Source organism: Alligator mississippiensis, chromosome 5, assembly GCF_030867095.1.
Source record: "Alligator mississippiensis isolate rAllMis1 chromosome 5, rAllMis1, whole genome shotgun sequence".
Lineage (NCBI taxonomy): Eukaryota > Metazoa > Chordata > Crocodylia > Alligatoridae > Alligator > Alligator mississippiensis.
This window is the reverse complement of record NC_081828.1, coordinates 42,456,574-42,478,752: the sequence shown is the minus strand read 5'-3', so window position 1 is coordinate 42,478,752 and position 22,179 is coordinate 42,456,574. Positions and strand designations below refer to the sequence as shown.

Genomic DNA, 22,179 nt, shown 5'->3' with positions numbered 1-22,179 from the left:
ATATTGTTCTCCTCTACATAGGATGCATTTTGTGCCAGTTGCCAGCAGTTGTCTTGCTGCATGCTGACTCTGGGCATTGCTGTCAGCATCACAGCAAGAGAGTGCTGGAAAATCATTCCTGAATGAATTGTGAAACTGCTAAGGCACTTGTTAATGCCAGAGAACATGCTCTCTTTACATTTAACTGATATTTAATGTATGTCCAAAGGCTTCTTTATTGCTGCTAGCTGGACAAGAGTCACTCAGAGCAGTCACTTAGCATTCACCTGGTATTTGTACAGACTTCATTCCCGAAAAGGGCAGAATGTGAATTTTGAGAGGAAAGGACAATCTCTTGTGATTTAAGAAATACTTTTTATGCGTTGCCTTGGAGTTGTAACCTTTCATTCGCCCACTTCAGAGAGGCATGAGCTTAAACTAACAGTGAATTCCATTAGGATGTGCCTTGGTCTCCCCAGGGAATGTGCCTTGGTCTCCCCATCTTGCATAAGGACTGTACAAAACTGAGCAGATTAATCTTTGAAGAATACACTTTAAGGGATGTTCCTATATTAGATGGATGAATTACTTGTGATCTAGCAGGTCACTTTGAGTTTGAGTCAGTGAAAATGGAGGGAGAGCTGGAGAGGATAGAACAAAACCAGTTCTCCTGTGCTCATTCATTAAAGCAAATTGTCAGTATTGGCTGACCCATTTATCTGGCAGTAGCAAAGCAATGATAGCATGCTGTGTGCTTCCTTTCTTGAGAATTAGAACTGAGATTTGATCTTGCTTGCTTGTTTGTTTGCTTGCTTGCTTGCTTTCTAGCAGCACAACTGCTAGTGGACAAGAATGACCAGGATCACTGAACTGCAGCCAGGGGGCCATGTCTATGCAATGCTCATCTTGGCAAGGGGCTGAGATGCAAGGACTTCAAGAGCTTGGGTGGGATTCTTAGGGACCTTGCAGGATTGGGCAGGAAGGATTGATTAACAACTCTTGGTGTGCCTTAGTCCTCTGTGACAGCCTTAAACAGGTTTTGGCTTGGCATCACCCCCTGCACATAATCATTGCCATCCCAGTTTCATTGGGGAATTCAAACTGCTTGTTCTTGTGCTGTTTTCCTGAACATGGTTCAAGACAAACCTCCCAATTGGATTATTGACAGGTACAGGAGGCATACCAGCACACCAACTGTCAGCACCGACTTAGTAAAGGGACACCTGAAGTGCCTGGATGTATTTAAGCCAGTTGGCCCAGATGATCTTCATTCAAGGGAGCTGAAGGAACTGGCCAGTGTCATAGCAGAACCACTGGCACAGGTGTTCAAGCACTCGTGGTGCTCAGGGTAGGTCCCAGAGGACTGGAAAAGAGAAAATGTGGTCCCTATTTTCAAGAAGGGGAGGAAGGAGAATCTGGGTAACTATCCAGCAGGCTTCATACCTGTGGAGTAAAGCATTACCATCTACATGTGTGATGGTATTAGGCTGCAGTAAACTAATTTTTGCCAGCATAAGATAGTAGTGTTGAGGACAGTACTAGCTTACACTGGAGTAATTTGCTGCAATTTAAATGCACTTGAAGATGCTGACTGCAGGTGTAAATTGCCCCCAGTTAGCCCAGCCAGCCAGGGCCTAGACTCCTGATTGTCACTTAGTCACATGGCCCTGCACTTTCAGCACCCTTGTGCCCCAGCCAGCCCCTTTATTGCCCGATGCTGCCCTCTGGAACCCAGGGCTGAGCCTCCATGCCCTCTGCCAACCCGGGCTTGCTCTACCCAGTTCAAATTGCTGCTGTCCTGGGCGCATTTGTAAATGCTGCTGCTGAGAGTAGTTTACTCTTGCTCAAACTGCTCCAGAGTTCATTGCTTTGCATACAGTGCACATAAGTAGATGCATCCACTGTGTCTATAGGAAACTTAGAGTCCACCATACAGGCTTTTCCAGTAGCAAACAATGAAGGACATATTCCCCCACTGGAGCATGCAAGGAATAGGTCAGGATGTGAAAACTTTTATTGGCTTTATTTAATTAAGTACTTTGTTGGGAGCACCAGGGTCCTTACAAATCCTGCAGATTTTTGGAGGTGACTGCTTTCACCTGGCTCATGACCCTCTCATTGGATTCTGTTGAGAAACACTAGATGTGTGTTTATGTTTCTTACTGAACTTGAGGGTGCCTCTACATTACACCTCAGCCCAGGGCAGCTTTCAAAACACAGTAATATTAGCAGCAGCCAGTGAATCTTTGTCGCTGATTGCTCAGGCCACAGTTATAGGTATATATTAATGAAAGAAGATGGGAAAGGTACATGCTTGTTGGTGTAGAAGAGCAGAGGCTAGGAGTGGTGCGATCGCACATACAAAAAATTGGCTCATTCGTCTTAATCATATTGGTCTGTCTGCATTATCAAGGTCAAGTGCATGAGAGCAGACAGCGTGCCCATGTGCATTCTGTCACACAGTACAAATGTACGTGGCTCTTGTGTTCCTCAGAGTATAAGGAAACAGAAGGTTTCTGCTAATGCTGGGCCATGTGCTTTGTGGGTAAAACTCAGCAAAGAATGCCACTGGGTACTGATGGGCTCTCTCCTCATAGAGGATACAGTCTAGGAAGTTGACAGATCCCAGAGGTCTGTAGAGGCAGGAGAAGGAAAACTCTTAGATTTCAGCTCATCTGCAGAGGTGGTGCAATATGATGTTCCTTACTGCACTGCATACCAGCTGTCCCCTTTGACTGTGCCTCTCTTCTTATGAGATGTGCTAGCACTGGTTCAGCGCCCCAGCTTACCCCTCCTCTCCCCTGAAGGGGGCCAGATGATGGAGAAATAACCAACAGACTCTGAATGCCCACAGGGATATCTGCTGCTTTGTTAGGGAAGCAAGTGGAAGAAACTGTGTCACGCTGCTATATTGCCGGGCCTGTACTCTGCAAAGCTGGAAGGCCAGGTGTGCCACAAAAAGGAGGACACATAACAGAGCTGCTGGTATGTGGTAAATTGGTAGCGCTTCTCCTCTGTGTTGCTCCCCTCAGTGCAAGGGCTTACCTACTCAGGGACCTTGCTTCACACCCTAGCCATGGTGCATCAGCTGAGGGTCTATAACAGCTGCGTCCACAGCCAGCTGTCTTGTACTGAAGCCCAAATGATTGCTCCCACATTCCAGAAAGTGTTCAGCATTCTGCGCATGTATCTCATGATCTTTTTGATTTGCTGCAGGGCCATGCACTGTAGGATAGATAGACAAAGCTCAGTCAGAGGCAATTGAAATTCTGGCACTCTGATTCCCCCTCCCCACAATTCCATGATACCTCTCCTGCCTTCCCATGATCAGTCTCTCTTTGGCCACCTGGTACCACTTTCAGAACATTATCAGTCAGCAGGGACATAAAGATGTTGTGTGTGGTAGTGTTGGTCACTGCAGAAGCTTACAGAGATGCAGTTGATGCTTTGCCAACGGGCAGCTTCAGCTTTGCAAGGTAGCTGTTACTTTACCAAGTAGCTTTTGCAGCATTTCCTCAGTGGGAGTAACAAAAGGAGGATGAAGATCTGTGACTTGTAGAGGAACTCTTCTCCATTCAGCTTCTCCTGAGTCAGTTGGCAGGGAAGGACTGTACGATCAACTTAGAAAAAACAGCGATGACCACAGAATTTCTGGCTGATAAAGGCCTTTTTTCCTGGAGACTTGCATATGGCTGGTCCTAGCACTGCAGTGGCAACACATCATCATAAGCAGTCCCCAAGTTCTAGTGTGTGTGACCCATTGTCACCTGGAAACTTGTGACCCCCAACTATTATTGACTAGTAGCTAACTGATTTGATGGGGAGGTTTTATGATGGAAGAATCATTATCTGCTTCTGCTGCTATTAAGAAACATAGTTTATCAGTCTTGCCTGTACTCAGAAGACTGTCAATAGTTTTGCATGCTTGGAGTTCCCAAACTGCATTAGGGCAATTGATGGTATTCATATTCTTTGCCATCTTTTTGCCAAGTTTCTGAATTCATAAACAGAGAGGGCGTTTGGGGTTCTAGGGCCTGGGTGATCACTATGGCAAGTTCACTACAGTTAATGTAGGTGGTTTGGAAAGGTTTGTGATTCTTGGACCCTTTCCAAAGGTAGAATAGATTTCATGGCCATTGCTATGGACACTGATGATGATATTACCCCTCTGTAATTCTGGGAGACAGTTTATCCTCTAATCTCTGGCTGATGAAGCCTTTTACTGGACACTTGATTCAGGGAAAGAAACTCATGCCATCTTTCAGCTGTCTTGGGTAATAATGTCTTGCTATTGGGAGACTGGTGGGCTGATGGAATTGTCCTCTTACAAGGCCAGAGGCTGGTGTTGTGTTATAGTATGTTATAACCACGTGATGTGCTTCTGTGCACTATACAAGACTAAAGGAGAAACCTTTATTAAGAATGGATATGTGGAGACTTTCAGGATGCTCTGAGCAAGCTGCAAGATCCCCCAGTAGATTTTAAAGGGGTATGTGGGTAGATGTGTTTGTTTTTGTTTTTACTCTCAAGACAAGGGATGGCATTTGTAATTTTTTTAAAATGTGGAGTTCATTAAATTTCTGGTTGTGATGTTTTCTTTATGCTTTCTATAATTCATAAGATTTTTTTGAAATATTTCATGAATATTTCTATATACAAGAACTGCAATATCATGTTTGGCAAGTGTTCCATAATATTTTTTCTTTTCATGTGTAAAAAGTTTACTTTTATGTAATTTTTATTAACCTTATGGTTGTGATGTTTTCTTTATGCTTTGTTTTTCATGAATATTGCTATGAAATTTCAGGAATAAAGTTATGTATAGAGATTGAATGTTATAGGGGGAATGAATATTTATTTCATGCAATTTCATAAGATACTGCAGGAGCTATGAAATTTCAAGGATATTTATGTATAGAAAGTCTAATTTCACACTCAGGAAGTAAGTATGGAGCTTTTATTATGAAAAATGTGTAAATTTTATTAATTGCATTTCAACAAAACCAGTATCTTTTTGTTTTAGAAGTAGAAATAATTTTTTTTCTTCATAACAATGAAGAAATGCAAACCCATGAACCACAAACAAGATTAATGACTAAGCAATGTAACCATATAAACCTGGCAGTGCTCAAGAGCACACTCTTAATGTTCAAAGGCACCTGCGTGTGTCTTTGCCACTTACAACCTTGTGAGGGTGCAGCCTATCTGCCTAGTCATTCTCCTTGTCACCTGTGGGCTGGAATCTTCCAGTAAAACCGTCATGGGTCTGAAGTGGGGTGCCCCCAAAGAACAATTGCCCTGGCCTGTGATTTGAGGAGGGAGAATGATGGCTGTGCTGTGAATTACTGTTTCCAGTATCCAGGTTTTTCTGGGTCTGCAATAAGGAGTCCACAGATGTTTTGAAGCATTAGAGATGAACTCTTGCTCCAGCAGGTGTTCTGGTGAAGTGGTCTCTGTGCACATGCTGCCCAGAAATTACCCCTGCTTGTCCATGCCCTATTCTGTAGTCTTTTGATGAGACCCTGTTGAGCTTGATTGCTGTCCTCTTCCTCAGCCATTTCACAGCTCAGAAGCCAGGCTGCCAGTTCTCAGTCATAGCTTCTGTCTCCTCTTTCCCTCTCCGGTATATATCAGGAACTAGGAGGTTAAGGTTTTACACCTGAGGAGACTACGTAACTAGGTAACTTTTATGTAACTTCATGTGACAGGGAGCCAGAGGCTCACCCACAAAAAAAATTTGAATACCCTGTCTTAGGGGCAGTCTGCCCTGCATTTACCCACCATGCTTTGCTGTTAATAGAAATAGTAGACTGCGGAAGGCTGCCCTGATCTTACTGTACCGACCACTCACCTTGTGGTCGTGGCCTTATGGGCTAATTATATGGCTCTGTACCTCCCCTACACTGTCCCATGCCTTGCAGATGGCATCCTACTCTTCATGTCTCACTCAGGCCCCTCTAGCTCAGGCACCTCACTCTGATCAGGCCACTGGTCCCTCGCTAGGCCCTTGGATCCCTTGCGATCCACATGGTCTTTCTTGCCCAGTGCTTTTCTGTCAGGGTGTGTTCCCCTAGACTTCCCCCTCCATGGGGTCACCCACGAGGCAGTGGGGCTGAGGCTTTCCAGTGTCTCATCCTCACCTTTCCCTGGAGTGGCCCAGGCATGGCATTTCATGGAGGCTGCCCCACCACAGGCAGCCCTCACCACACCAACCACCTCCAGTAGGGTGCAGTTTTAGGTCTTACTCAGGACCATCCTCAGGCCTACTTGATCTTCACCTCTTCCTCACTGGGCTTCCCCTAGACGTTCTGAGCCTCCCCTGGGCTGGTAACTACTGGGCTTTCTGGCTCTAGCTCTATCTCCCCCTCAATCTATGGTCCCAACTCACACTTCATAGATAGATTCATAGATGCTAGGGTCGGAAGGGACCTCAATAGATCATCGAGTCCAACCCCCTGCATAAGCAGGAAAGAGTGCTGGGTCTAGATGACCCCAGCTAGATACTCATCTAACCTCCTCTCGAAGACCCCCAGGGTAGGGGAGAGCACCACCTCCCTTGGGAGCCCGTTCCAGACCTTGGCCACTCAAACTGTGAAGAAGTTCTTCCTAATGTCCAGTCTAAATCTGCTCTCTGCTAGCTTGTGGCCATTGTTTCTTGTAACCCCCGGGGGCGCCTTGGTGAATAAATGCTCACCAATTCCCTTCTGTGCCCCCGTGATGAACTTAAAGGCAGCCACAAGGTCGCCTCTCAACCTTCTCTTGCGGAGGCTGAAAAGGTCCAGTTTCTCTAGTCTCTCCTCGTAGGGCTTGGTCTGCAGGCCCTTGACCATACGAGTTGCCCTTCGCTGTACCCTCTCCAGGTTATCCGCATCCTTCTTGAAGTGTGGCGCCCAGAATTGCACGCAGTACTCCAACTGCGGTCTGACCAACGCCCTATAGAGGGGAAGTATCACCTCCCTGGACCTATTTGTCATGCATCTGCTGATGCACGATAAAGTGCCATTGGCTTTTCTGATGGCTTCGTCACACTGCCGGCTCATGTTCAACTTGGAGTCCACTAGGACTCCAAGATCCCTTTCCACCTCTGTGCCACCCAGCAGGTCATTCCCTAGGCTGTAGGTGTGCTGGACATTTTTCCTCCCTAGGTGCAGCACTTTGCATTTCTCCTTGTTGAACTGCATCCTGTTGTTTTCTGCCCACTTGTCCAGCCTATCCAGGTCTGCCTGCAGCTGTTCCCTGCCCTCCGGCGTGTCCACTTCTCCCCATAGCTTTGTGTCATCTGCAAACTTGGACAGAGTACATTTCACTCCCATGTCCAAGTCGCTGATGAAGACATTAAAGAGTATCGGTCCAAGGACCGAACCCTGCAGGACCCCACTGCCCACACCCTTCCAGGTCGAGACCGACCCATCTACCACGACTCTTTGGGTGCGACCCTCTAGCCAATTCGCCACCCACCGGACTGTGCAGTCATCCACATCACAGCCTCTTAATTTGTTCACCAGTATGGGGTGGGATACCGTATCGAAGGCCTTCCTGAAGTCCAGGTATATGACATCCACCCCTCCTCCTGTGTCCAGGCGTTTCGTAACCTGGTCATAGAAAGAGACTAGATTGGTCAGGCACGATCTGCCCGCCACAAACCCATGCTGGTTTCCCCTCAGCATAATTTGTCCTGCCGGGCTCTCACAAATGTGAGCCTTGATAATTTTTTCAAATACTTTACCAAGGATGGAGGTGAGACTGACCGGCCTATAGTTGCCCGGGTCCTCCTTCCTCCCCTTTTTGAAAATGGGGACCACGTTAGCCCTTTTCCAGTCTTCCGGGACTTGGCCTGTGCGCCACGAGCATTCGAATATTCCCGCCAGTGGCTCTGCAATGACGTCGGCCAGTGCCTTCAGCACCCTCGGATGGAGCCCATCCTGGCCTGCCGACTTAAAGGCATCCAGTTCTTCCAAGTGACTCTGCACCACCTCAGGATCTACGCATGGAAGTCTGGCGCCTTGCTGCTGCCTCTCTACAACCCCAGTGAGAGACTTGTCGTGCCCCTCGCTTAGGAACACTGAGGCAAAGAACTCGTTGAGGAGTTCAGCCTTGTCCCCTCTATCTGTCACCAATTGCTTCTGCCCATTTAGCAGGGGTCCTATTCCTCCCTGGGCCTTCCTTTTACTCCCTATGTATCTAAAAAACAATTTCTTGTTGTCCTTTACTTGGGTTGCCATCCTCAGCTCCATGGTAGCTTTGGCCCGCCTAACTGCCTCCCTACAAGCACGAGCAGAGGAGGTATATTCATCTTTAGTCATCTCACCCTGTTTCCACTTTTTATGTGCTCCCCTTTTGGCCCTTAGGCTGCCCTGGATTTCTCTGGTCAGCCATGGAAGCCTCCTGGCCCCTTTCCCTCTTTTGCCTCGCTTGGGGATCGTCTTGCTTTGTGCCCAAAGGATCGTTTCCTTTAGGCACAGCCACCCTTCTTGGGCACCCATCCCATCAAAACTCCTACTCTGCAGTGCTTCCTTGACTAATCGCCTGAGTGCAATGAGATCAGCTTTCCTAAAGTCTAGCACTTTCACCCTACTAGTTACCTTACCCACTCGCCGTCTTATGTTGAATTCTATCATAAGGTGATCACTGTCTCCCAGATAGGGGACCTCCAAATCGGTAGCTATCATGTCATCTCCCGTTGCCAATACCAGATCCAGTACGGCATTCCCCCTAGTGGGACCATACACCTCCTGTGTCAGGTGGAGGTCCTGTACACAAGTTAGAAACCTGCGTGAGCGATGGGACCTTGCTGTCTGCGTCTCCCAGCAGATGTCCGGGTAGTTTAGGTCCCCCATGACTACCGCCTCTTTAGCTTTTATGGTCTTCGAGAGTTGCCTCAAGAGCCCCGCATCTATTTCTTCCCCTTGGTGTGGGGGTCTGTAACAGACCCCTACCACCAAATCCCTTTCTCCTTGCCCCCCATGTAGCCTAACCCACAATCATCAAGTCCGACCCCCTGCCATGGCAGGAAAAAGTACTGGGGTCAAACGACCCCAGCAAGGTGTTCATCTAACCTCCTTTTAAAGACCCCCAGGGTAGGGGCCAGCACCACTTCACTTGGAAGTTGGTTCCAGGTCCTAGCTGCCCTGACAGTGAAGTAGAGTCTCCTGAGGTCTAGTCTGAATCTACCCTCTGCAAGCTTGTGACCGTTATTTCTAGTCACTCCTGGTAGTGTTCGGGGGAACAGGGACTCCCCCAGTGCCTGCTGGTCCCCTCTGACTAGTTTGTAACAGGCCGCTAGATCCCCCCTCAGCCTTTTCTTGCGGAGGCTGAACAGGTTCAGGTCCCTTAGTCTCTCCTCGTAGGGCCTGCCCTGGTGCCCCCTGATCATGCGGGTGGCCCTCCTCTGAACCCTCTCAATGCTGTCCACATCCCTCCTGAAGTGCGGCGCCCAGAACTGGATGCAGTACTCCAACTGTGTCTGCAACTGGATCACCTCCTTGGACCTGCTTGAGATGCATCTGTGGATGCACAACAAGGTGTGGTTGGCCTTCCTGACCACGTCCCCACACTGTCAGCCCATGTTCAGTTTGGCATCAATACTGACTCCAAGATTCTTTTCTGCCTCTGCGCTGACGAGAAGGGAGCTCCCCAGCCTGTAGATATGCTGCTGGTTCTTCCTCCCCAGGTGCAGCACCTTGCACGTGTCAGTGTTGAAACCCATCCTGTTCTCATCTGCCCACCCCTGTAACCTGTCTAGGTCTGATTGCAGCCTATTCCTCCCTTCTAGCATGCCCACATCCCCCCACATCTTAGTGACATCAGCAAATTTGAATAGGGTGCTTTTTACCCCCTCGTCCAAGTCACTGATGAAGATGTTGAACAGCGCACATCCAAGGACCGAGCCCTGGGGGACTGCACTGCCCACATCCCTCCAGGTCAAAAATGACCCATCTACCACCACTCTCTTGGTGCAGCCCTCCAGCCAGTTAGTGACCCATTTGACTGTGTAGATGTCAACGCCACAGTCCCCTAGTTTTTTAATGAGAATGGGGTGAGAGACAGTGTCAAAGGCCTTCCTGAAGTCCAGAAAGACTACGTCCACTGCTACCCCCGTGTCTAAGGATTTTGTGACCTGGTCATAGAAGGCCACCAGGTTGGTCTGACAGGACCTGCCTCTAATGAACCCATGTTTGTTGCCCCTAAGCATAACCTCCCCTGCTTGCCCCTCGTGGACATGCGCCAGGATAATTCTCTCAAAAAGCTTACCCAGGATCGAGGTAAGACTAACTCACCTATAGTTTCCTGGGTCCTCCTTCCTCCCTTTTTTGAAAATGGGAACCACATTGGCCCTTTTCCAGTCCTCTGGCACCACACCAGAGCAGAAGTCTTGAACTGGATCTCAGCCACTCAGGCCCTCACTCTGGGCCCACCTGGTCATTCCCTAGACCTGACAACTCTCAGCCCCACTCCCAGGGCTGGGCTGGCTTGTCTCTAGGCCTCTGTGTACTCATCCCTCTTCTCTCCTGTCTGGCCTGGTCTCCCTCTAGACCCCTGCATACTCAGCCCTCTTCTGTTCAGGATGGTCTGGCCTCTCCCTAGGCCTCTTATTCAGACAGCCCCCTTTCACCCTGGACTCCTCTGATCTCTAGCCAGGCACCAGCACTCAGAGCCCTTTCAGGGCTGTAGACCCCACACTGAGTCCCCAGGAACTTCCTCCATCCCCCTTAGTTCCTACGTAAACCTCCATAGTGTCTCAGATGGTATACAGGAGCATCAGACTTCCTGCTGGATGATGTTTCTTCCACCAGCTTCCAGATGTTACTACCCACCTGCTCTCAGAGTCTTGGCTTATATCCTGTCCCAGCCCTACACTTCTCCTGTCAGGCATCTCCCCTGCAGTCATGTGGCTCACTTGATCAGGCCCAGCCTCACCTATCAGCCCCTGAGTCAGCTAACTCTCTAATTAAGCCTGAACTCACCTGCCAGTGGCTCTGCAGCTTGCCTGACCCCTTCAAATGGCAAGCATGCCAAGTGCCCTGCCACAGTGTGGCCTGGTAGGTATGCTTCATATCATGCAATGATAAAGCAGGCAGACTAATAACCATGAGAATTGGGGCTACCCCTGGGGAATGTCTGTCCCAAGACCTAGCTGCAAAAAAGCAAACTGTACAGGGGGCAGACATCTAGGCAGCCCAGAAGCAAAGAGCTACAAGCAGCTGAGCTAAGCTGCTGTAGAGAAGGACAGGCTTCTTCATCAGGCTTAAATGGAAACCCTTGTAGTTGTCTCGAGAGCCACTTGACAGGAAGGGGTGGGGCTTTGGAGATACAAAAGGCCAGTGCCTGAGACCAGGCAGTCAGTCTGGCCTCGCAGGCAGCAGGGAGAAGAGATCCTGAGCAGGATGGTTGCAGGAGAGGGACTGGCCAGCACCCAAGAACTCCCCAGGAGCTGCAATTAAAGAGGCAGGGTGACTTGTAGCTTGCAGGGAAATTATGCCCCAATGTGGGGAGAGTTTTGTAATATAGCCAGTGGGTATATGTTTATATTCTGAATAAGAACTGGAGGACTGGATTGTGGCTACAGGGGAGGGGTGCCTGGTGAGTGCTTAGTAGTAGGCGGCCCAGTCTGGAGTCAGGGACCCAGAGGGCTGAGGTTCATGTGCTGCTCTAGGCCAAGGCTGGGAGGGCCAAAGGCCAGGATCAGGTAGCTTAGCCTGAGGTCAGGTACCCAGAGGGCTGTGGGCTGGTGCAGGCTGAGGCTAGGAGAGCCAGAGTTAGTAGAAGCAGTCTGGCCTGGAGTCAGGGACCCTGAGGACAGAAGACTTGTGTAGCAGAAGCAGCACAGCCTGGGGTCAGGGATGAAGAAAGCTGAGGGGTGGGATGGGGCTACAACCACTTGCAAGGGCAGGGGGTGGGGCAGACCAGGCTTAAGCTGAGCAAGCCAAAGCCTGGGGAGGGTTTAGGGCCAGGACCCCAGAGAAAAGAGAGGATCTTACCAGGGCTGGAGGCCCAATAGGATAACAGGAGAATAACTGATGGGCCAGAGGGCCAATGGACAACTTGAAGTAACATCTGTGAGCCATGGACGTGGCTGTAGGGGTGGAAGGAGGCCATGAGCCCTTAAGGCAGCTGATGTCCTGAATCACTTAGCCCACTTAAGGCTTGAAGGCCAGGACTAGGGATCGCTGGGTATGAAAGGGCCTGCTGGCTAAAACTGAGTAGGGCTCACTGTAGGACTCTGGGGCAGCCTCCCTTTAAAAAAAAATCATCAAGGTGTGGCAAGCAAGAGGAAAAGGGAGGATACTTTGTGGGGCAGGAGCCATGTTAGCAGGCAGCATCACAGCCACCCCTGGGGACTAGTCCTGCTACAGTTTCCATGTAACTAAGAAGCAAAATGGAGTCCAGCAGGACATGAAATGATGCTATAAACCAAAATGGTTCCCCTAAAATGAAGAGTTGGAAGAACCTAGCTGCCTGTTCTGGAACAAAAGACAAGGCAGCTCTACTTTGCCATATTAGAACTGAATTAAAGCACTTTATCTGCTGTTAAACTCCATTTTGTCTTCCTAGCAGACAAAGTATGCTATGAAATAAATGGAATTTGTCAACCATTCTTCACAATTTTCAGGGTTAATAATGTTCTTGGCCTCTTGCTTCTTTGTTGCCTTATCTCTGAATTTTCACATCATCTTGCATGCACTTGAAATGTTCCTGTAAGAGAGTTTACCTTACATTTTTTTTGTAGCAGATAAAATTTCTATGAAATATACCTGTTTTAAAATGCTATGAAAAAATACTCTACAATATACCTTGTACACTGCTCTGCTACAATGTGCTCAAATATGCTTCATAACATGCAATGATAAAATGCCATGGAATGTACCTCAAAGTGCAATGAAACCTGTAACTTTAAGCAGGGCATTGATCAAGCTGTGAGACACAGTATTTTAGATGGTGCCTAGTTTTCTTAGTGCTCAATCCACCTATTTACATTGTAAAGTTTTCATTATATGAATCTGCTTTGGGGAAGGTGATCAGTGAAGGGTCCCTATTTTGGGCATAAAGGATGGGGGTAAGGGAAGGAGTAGACTACTATAATGATCAGCTGGGAGGGAGCTGAATTGGGACTGAAAGAATGGAGGCTGGGAATGGGTGATAGCTTGGCAGTGCCCAGAGGATATATAAATTCAGATTATTTTAAAACCTGTTCAACCCTCACACTCCCGGTATGGAGCCCATACTGAGCTTAGGCCTGGGGTAAAACTTAAAAGCCCACTAGCTCATATCAACCCCAAAATGGCTGTTTCTATTAGAACAAAACAAGCATCAGCTATATCTCTTGTTTTTATAATATTACTTTTAATGGGTCACAAAGATACCTACTAATTGAAGTTCCCCATCTAGAGCTTGGATGTCCTTCATCCTCACAGCCTCTGACTGATGGAGGAGAAAGATCCTAGCATATGGGTGAATATCCTCCTCATCAAAGGCACAGTTAGTTTTGGAGTCCTTAATGACTTCATTGCCCTCTGCAATGACAATGGTGGTATTAAAAATCTTATTAAATTTCTTATAACCTGGGCAGGTGGGAAAGGTCTGGGTTCTGTCCTTGGCTTTCTTGTACACTCACTTCAGCTCCTTGCTCTTGAAATGGTAGCATTACCTGTTGTCCTGGGTGGACTACCTCTTGCCCATCCCTTTTAGTGATGACTTCATGTACCTCATTTATTCTGAGGGTTCTTAGGGGATTGCTGAAACTTTGCCTTAGTGATCCAGGCAAGAGAGGCATGCCATAAGGATATACTGTAATGCTATTGCATGGTGATGCTGATGCTAGGAGTTTGCAGCCGCAAATGGTTTGATCCTGGCTCCATGCCTGCATTTGGGCAGGGAGGTGACATCCAGTCAAGCTGACTCTAGAGTTGTAGAGGTCACAAAGTTAAGCAGACAGCTTTGGTCTTGACAGGATGTAAAGTAGCATGGTACAGCAGCTGGAAGATGGCCAGAATAGCACATAAGAGAGATTAAAGGCATTCAGAAATTTTCTAGTGGAATAAAGCTGAATCATAAAATTCTGGCTTGAGCACAAGGCATCTGGTTCAGAACATCTCAGGTGCAAAAGACTTTCACTGTATCTAAGACAGAACCCTGATGGAACCTCACGTAGCATCCCGCAGGGTCTGCATGTACACTGGGGACCAGGACAGATCTTGGATCTCTAGCCTTTGGGGAGACTGCCCCAGAGCAGAGGAACCTGGCAGCCCCTTGCAGGTGGTCTGTGAATTTGATTATTGCCACTCTTGTCAGTGAAGCAGAGCAGCTGCTGGGTCCTAGGAGGAAATTTGCCAGGAAATTAAAAAAACAAAATGGTAGTGGGTGAGACTTGCCAAAGCAGATGCCTTTGGCAGCCTTAAGGTGTTTAATATGTAGCAGGCTTACCTTTCAGAGCTTGGGTTGAGTCCCAGGCTTGAGATCCTGTTGTTTTCATTGGTGGAGCCTATCCACCAATCAGGAGGCAGCAAGGGAAATAAAGTCATGCCCCTTTCCTGAGGGGAGGGGGAAAGGAGCTTTCCCGGACCTGATTGAAGACTGCAAATTGTCAGGTCCAGAAGACTTCAGGGGCAGAGCCCTGGAGCGTATAAAAGGAGCTGCCTGCCTAGAGGGAGATGCATCAAGGACGGAGAAGAGAGAAGAGCGGGGCTTAGAATAGCTGAGGAGAGCTGCTCAGCAGAGCAAAGCAGTAGTCCAGAAAGAGCCCCTGAAGACTTCTATTGGCAGGGAGTGGTGGACGGCTCCAGCGGTTAGGCTCTCGGTGCGCAGCACGGCATCCACACCCTGGGAGCTGCGTGAGGCGGCTCGGGTCTGCAACCTTTAGCGTGCAGCCAGAGACATGGTGCACAGGTCAGCGTACGGAGCAGGATCTTTGGAGCCCCTGGGGCGGCTCAGGTCCACAACCCCCAGCATGAGGCTGGGAGCTCAGTGCAGGAGGCACCACATGGAGGGTGAGAGACCCTGGGAGCTGATCAAGGTGGCTCGGGTCAGCAGCTCAGTGCAAACAACGCTGCCCAGAGGGTCTGGGAACAGACCAAGCCCCAGTGCTGCATAAGGCTGTCCAGGTCTCCAACCGCTAGCACAAGGCGAAGCACCCGCTTTACACAACGGTGCATGTGGCCCTAAGCCAGGCCAGTGGCATCAGAGTTGGGTGGCATGAAAGCCTGGCAGGGAACAGAGTTTGACCTGGAGAACAGGAGGAAACCCTCCGGGACTTTGGAGAAGTAAGTTACCCTGGAGAGAGTAACTGGGCTATTTAAGTAGCACAACACTGCCACAAGAGCCAGCTACATGTGGCTTAAACTGTACCTTAGATTTCAGCACCATGGTGCAAGTTGTCTTTTGGGTTAGAGTTCTAGGTTTTTAATCTTCAAGGGCATGTCCAAACAAGTATATATGTGCAGTTTGCAGCACTGCAGACCCATCTGCAGCACTGCAAACTGCACATGCTGGTGTTCACCGCACTGCTAATTTGCAGAATAGTGGGGGTTTTTTTGACACCAGGAGATCCCTGTGCCAAAAAAAACCCCACAGCAGAAAAAAGCAGGGTGGTGCACATGGTGGCAGCGTGCACTACCCCAAACTGGAGCCTGGCTGGCCAGCTGCCAGCTATGCTCCATGTGTCCAGATTGCTGCAGCTGCAGCCCTGGGAGGCCCCCAGGACCCCAGGTAAGGCTGTTGAGGCAAGCTCTGGTGCTGGCCACAGCCTCCCCTTCCTCACCTGGGGCAATTTGCCACACACCAGAGCACATGTGCATGGGTGTTCCCTGGGGACAAGTAGCAGTAGCACAAATACATGCAGCTGCTATTTGTCCCCCAAGAAACACTCATGCACGCTTGTCTGGTCATGCCCCTGCCCAAACAAATTTAAAATGCTTTTCTTTAAAAGTCACAATTAAAGTGAATCTATAGTAATTTTCTACGCTGTTAGAATAACTGCAGAAATTTTGCACAGAATAAAGTTCCTGAGCTGGGTACATAACCTCTGTGTTCAGAGACAGAGATGCTCATGGCTCTTTACATAATGACAATAGTCACGGATTGCTCAACTGGCCTCTCACAGCAGGTTGGGTCCTACAGAAGACTCATCATTTCTTTCTTCCTTGCCCTTCTTTGACCTTTCCCTTAGTATTCTGTGATCCTTCAGGTAATTGTATTGTTGTCCTATCTACCCTGAGTGTGTGCAGTTTGCAAAGAGTCTTTCTTTGGGAGCAAATAGGTTATATGATACACTGCAATGGGCTGCAACCTATCCTCTGTGTCCTTGCCCTAACACTTAAGTAGCCATGTCTGAACTGTCTGAGCTTCAAGTCCACACCTAAATAATTATGAAAGCTTTTCTGTGTTAGAGGGAGACTTGTACCTGGATTCATGGATCATATAATACAGATCACTCCTGGCAATGGGCTCAGCAGGAATGACATATCTAAACTATCCTGAAGTTCTGAGGGAGTTTAGAATCTGGCCAAAATCCAGATATCCACTTTCATGTAAGGGTTGTCTTCATAGGGTTTCCACTTCTCCAATATGCTGAATTTAAATCCTCAGTGCTCCTTAGTTTCTGAGGGATTATATTCAGAAGTGGATTCCTCTGTGGGAATGGTGAGATTTAGAGCTCACCTCTAGCCACAGTCCATCAAAATACTTTGTAGTGAGATGGAAACAAAACACTTCAAAATGGGCTGTTCAGATCATATTTGAGACCAGATGACATTCACTCAAACAGTTGGGTGAACAGGAACACACAGTAACAGACAGGGCTGCAATTGCTCACTGCTTCTGTCTCAGATAGTATATATTGCACTGCCCCTATTAGCAGCTAATTTGCATTCCTGTCTCCAAGACAAAATCTATCTTTTTTGACTCTGTTTGATCACAGATGAATTATCTGTGCTAATTGCCAAGATAGCAAACATATCAAACATTGAAAATCCTGGAGCTGTAAACTAATGTAGAGGTGTGAAATATGGGCAAATAAAACATCCCCTGCACAAACACAGAACTGTCACCTGTGGCTGTAATTCATTCAGGCAGGCAAAAATCCCACAAAGTCAGGGGAAGTGGTGGGAGAGGGAGAGTGAAGATGGGGATGATGTCATTTCCTGACAAACTGTAGGTCACGGTATTCTAAGGATTGCTGGGAAGTCTCCTTATGACTTCGCTTGCAGGGTTGATGGCCTGCTGCAGGGAAAATGTGGTCAGGGAGGGTAATGGATGAGTGAAGAAGGCAAGAAAAAGTTCTGATAAAAAATTTTATGTACTTATACACTTTTGGGCAGGACAGGTAAAGAGAGTTCCTTTTCCTCTTCGGGAGAGCACAGGTCTCCCACTAATTGGGAAATCTACTTTCTAAAAATGGAATCTCCATGGTTTAGGCCATTCATAGGGCTGTGTGAAATTTCAGTGGCTGTTTCGTTCTGACACTGTTTCGACCAATTTCGAGGTGGAAACAGCAAAATCGGAATGAAACAAAGGCCATCGAAATAGCCTTGAAACAAAACAAGGCTGATCGAAACATTTTGAAAGTCCAAAATGTTTCAACCATAGGCTGGGGATGGGAAGTCAGTCCAGCCGGCCTGACTTCCCATCCCCAGCGCAAGATCCGGCAGGGGGCGGGAGGCAGAAGAGCGGAGCTACTTCCCTGACCCCCAGCGCTTGATTGCACTGGGAGTGGGAGGCAGCCAAGAGGAGCTGCTTCCCTGACCCCTGTGCGTGATCGCGCCGGGGGTGGGAGGCAGCCGAGTGGGGCTGTTTCCCTGACCCCCGTGCTTGATCATGCTGGCGGCAGGAGGCAGCCTAGTGGGGCTGCTTCTCCGACCCCCCGTGCTTGATTGCGCCAGGGCGGGAGGCAGCAGAGAGAGGCTGCTTCCCTGACCCCCTCGTGCTTGGTCGCAATCAAGCGTGGGGTCGGGGGAGGCCCCTGGCCTAATCAAGCCCAGGGGTCAGGGTAGCAGCCCAGCTGGGTGATGTAGCGTGATCTAACGCTGGGGATGGGAAGTCAGCCCAGGTGGTCTGCCTCTCCATCCCCAGCGAAACTCGAAACAGTGAAGAAACAGCCTTTTTGTTTTGATGGAATGAAACAACAGCTGTTTCAACTCAAAATGAAATTCAAGATGAAACACTGTTCCCTCGAACCATTGAAACTCAGGTAAAACGGAACAGTGCTGTTTCGCACAGCCAGCCCTAGCTATTAGCCCTTTTTTGTGCCCCCCAACACTACAGTAGGGGCCTTATGAGCATTTGGGGGCTGCCTAGCTGAACTGACACTGGTTTAGCCAATTGTATATGCTTCCTCCCAGCTAGATGTGTTTGAGCAAGGGAGAGGCAATGTAGTCCACAAGGTACCCGAGAACACCCAACTACACTGCTGGCAAGCAATGCAGAAGCTCTGGCAGATGCAGTTCAACACTCTTATTTCAACACTTCAGAATTGATGATGATTTGCTTGATCATTTTAATCTGCAGAGGTTCCATGTTTCTGATCCAGGGGAATAGTCTGTTCCAAGCCCTTGGGATCACTGGCCCTAAGGCAGCCAGTTCTGTAGCCAAAGGCACACAAAAGAGTGATGTAGCTAACATCACATCCAGCCACCTTTGGCTCCCCAACAGGAACAACCAGGTACCTATTTACAGCTGGGCTGCTTCAGGGAAGACTTTTCCATGACTCCAGTCATGGACTTATGCAGTAGTCTGGACTGGTGCCTCAAGATCCATAGCAAGACACTTAAACCAGTCTGCCTCCATACTCATTTTTCATGTGAAAATAAATGCTGAAATACCTGTATGTTCTAGGGAGTAGGATCCTATTCCCAGCCATCTCCAGCTGGGAGGAAGTCATCTGAAAGTGGTCAAATCAGTTCCACTTCAACCAGGGATTCCCCGATGCAAAGGAAGTGTCCTGACATGGTTCCATCATTTGAAATATTTTGATTCAGGACAGGACAACCCTTATGTGGAAAAAAATCATCTTAATTTTTTTTCCTTTTTTCCTTCTGATAGAAAATGAATTCCATATCTTTTTTCCCCTCAGAAATCTCTTCCCATCTAAAAATCATTGACAGCTCTACTCTTACCTTCGTGTCATATGGAAGGTAGGAAAGTGGCTATGTGGAGCATTCAGGTGTGGGGAGGGCCCTCGACAACTCACCAAAACTCATTAAGTGGCCCTCCAGCTGAAATAATTGCCTACCTCTGCTCTGGAGAGTTTAAAATACAGGTAAGAATCCCCCCATTCCCCTCCATGCTCAAAGGCATGTCCCCTCCTCTTCCCTTCCTTCCCCTCCCGCCCTCCCACCTGCTGCTGCTGCTTTCCCTGATGCCCCAGAAGTGGAACAAGCTTCAAAACTGCCCCTGTCCACTCCAGCCAGGCTGGGTAGGGGCTAGGTTCAGCAACAGGGGCAGCAGCAGTGATGGTGGTGGTGGGGGGGGGTCCACCCTGCCCAGTCCCCCAGGAGCAAGTGTGAGGAAGGGAGACTCACCAGCCTGCCCATTGCTGTTCCCTGCTGAGCCCAGCCCCCATGCAGCCCAGTTGGAATGGGCAGGAGTGGCTATGAAGCTTGTCCCACCTGTGGGGCAGCAGAGGAAGCAGCAGTGGCAGGCAGGGAAGGGGGAAGTAAAGAGAAGGGGAGGGTAGAGGAGATGCCTTTGAACACAGTGGGGAAATGGGAGAGATTCTTACCTGCTTTGGGGAATTTAAAAAAGGTCCATGGGCCAATCCCAAAGTATGTGTGTGGTTGGGAGGGAGGGGGTACAGATGCACCACTGCACCCCCTCTGGATCCACCCCTGCTGTCCCTCATTCCAATGCTAAATACAGCTTGAATGAACTAGGGTCTTGGTCTTGCTTTTAAATTATAGGGAAGCAAAGATTATGAATGGGAAAAAAGAAATTCACAATGGCGAGTTCTCAGGTACTGCCCTCCTGAAGCTCTGCCCATGGTGCCAGAATAATGTGTTTTCTGTTCCAGAACAGTATGTTTCTGTTCCCTGCCAGGACAGAGCAACAGAGTTAAGAACAAAGGGCATCATGTGACTTAAGAATTAACATTCCTAGCATCATAAATTGGAACGTCTTAAAATGGTTAATGTGTCTCGTGAATGAACCTGTTGGAAAGTGGAACCAACCATAAAGGTTTGAAAGTTACTTAAAATTAAAGCATAACTCATGAAGAAACGAATGGCATCCCTGAAGAAGGACCCATGGACAGTCACTTGGTCTGAACCTCACTTAGGAGTGGGCATGCTTGCAGCCAAGCAAAAGAGATGAACCTTTTCCCATGTTATAGCTGTTAGTGCTACAGTGAGGGAAGCAGCGTGGTGGGCAAGATTCAGGAGACATCAGGAGTTTCATGTGTCTCCAAAAGGTGGGAAGAGAATCCAGGCTGTGAGAAGGCCTCTTCTGTAGTGTGGCTTGTGTTGATGTATATTTTCCCACCTGCTTAATAGCATAGATGGGTTACCAGCAGTTTCCATACTGAGGAAGGGTTAGTGTGTGTGGGCTTTGAAAGAGAACCTGTAAGCACTAGTTGTGCTGGGTGTGGGAAGGTTAAACGCTTTGAAAGCTGCACGGTCAATAGAAACTGAGCAGCGCAAAGTGGTGAGAAAAGAAAGATGAGACAGGATTGGGCTGATTGCTGAAGAAAAGTGCAACAGGCTTGAAGGTAACATGAATCCAGTGAAAGGATTCAGAGATGGGGCAGGGTTGATACACGTAGCCTCATCAGGCAGAATTTCCCAAGTCCTGAGGGCTGACTTAGCCACAAGAGCGGAGAGAGCAGCCTCTTTTCCTGAAATAGATGTCCATAGGAGAACACTCTCTTCAGTCTTATGGCTGACAAGACTATTATATGTCTACCTTCCTGACCACTTTAGCCCAGTCATGGCCTCCTTTAATGTATGCTTCCCTTCCCTTCAGAGATGTATTTTTTATTTTGATCCCCTTTGGAAAATTGGTCCCCCCACCTCAATTTGAGGAAGAGGAACCTTTTTTTTTCTCTGCAGTTTATGTTGCTTCTTATTGTCTTAATATCCTAATCCATATACCATATACTGCAATATTTCCTATAAAACCTAGCAATCATGTAGACTTAAAGTAATATCTATACACTGTCTGAAAAAACTGAGCTCAATGACATGCAGGAATGCATTTGCCAGCGAGATTTAAACTCAGCTGTTTGTCCCACTTTGCTTTAAAAGTTTCCAGATGTCCTCTGGGGTGATACATTCTAACAGGATGCATGCATCCATATGGTCTATCCAATCTGATAATGAAGGCATTATCTCTCTCATACCTCATTATACATGATCTTGCTACAAATATTCCTAATCCTTTTTTGGTATCTGTCAATACACCTCCTAAATTAGTTAAAAATCAAACATCTGGAAGAAATGGACAGTCAGTTAACCCTGTGTCTACATGCTACCATCTGATTTTCCCACCTTTGTATCCCTGCTATCTGTTGTCTGTATAATACACAGTTCCTAAATAGAGCTATCTATCATCTTCGTTTGTTTTTGAAATGATATATAATCTGTGCTGAAAATTAAACAGTGTCATTCTAGGTTTAAAATTTATTGATACAAATTTAACAAGCTCATTTATCAACCTCCAATCTTCTTCTGAATAATCTGTATTTAATTCTGCATTCCACCTTTCTGTTGACCTTTTAAAATATCTCTCATCACTACCAATCAAAAGAAGAAATAAATTAGACATTCTTTTTAGATCTTGCTGAAATATTAATGATTTTGCTTTCCAAAATAACTAATAGAGCCTTCATTGAATAATTTCACCAATGTGCAGTCAAGTAATGTCTTAACTAAATAATAGCAGGAGTTTTCTGGGAGGTTTCTTAACAATGTTGTTCATACGTGTAAAAGGAACTGGTTGGAACTTACTTATTTACAGAGTAAGGTTTTATTGACATTTCTTACAATTTTATCTGAGCACTTTCCATGGAAAGTTGCAATACTGAAGTTCTCAGTGGACTTTGGCACTTCTTAGACTTCCTTGCTTCTCCAGGATCCCCCAAACTGGCTGATGCAGAGTAACAAAGAGGTAGAATTGTAGCATCCAACCTGAGGTCTCCTGGGTGTTGGTACTTTGCTTTCCCACTGTTCCTTCCTTTGGTCTTCATTTTCAACACTCTTGAATCTTGAAGTGATCTAA

General features: G+C 47.7%; 1 long non-coding RNA gene across 1 annotated transcript in view; it reads left to right on the top strand.

The window, feature by feature from the left end:
• LOC132250798 (uncharacterized) overlaps positions 1 to 21,675 on the top strand; it is a 52,155-nt gene extending 30,480 nt beyond the window's left edge. Inside the window, exons 3-4 of the long non-coding RNA XR_009462414.1 lie at positions 19,043 to 19,103; positions 19,979 to 21,675. This is a non-coding gene — a long non-coding RNA (uncharacterized LOC132250798). The remainder of the gene's footprint in view (positions 1 to 19,042; positions 19,104 to 19,978) is intronic.
• The last annotated feature ends 504 nt before the right edge of the window (positions 21,676 to 22,179 follow it).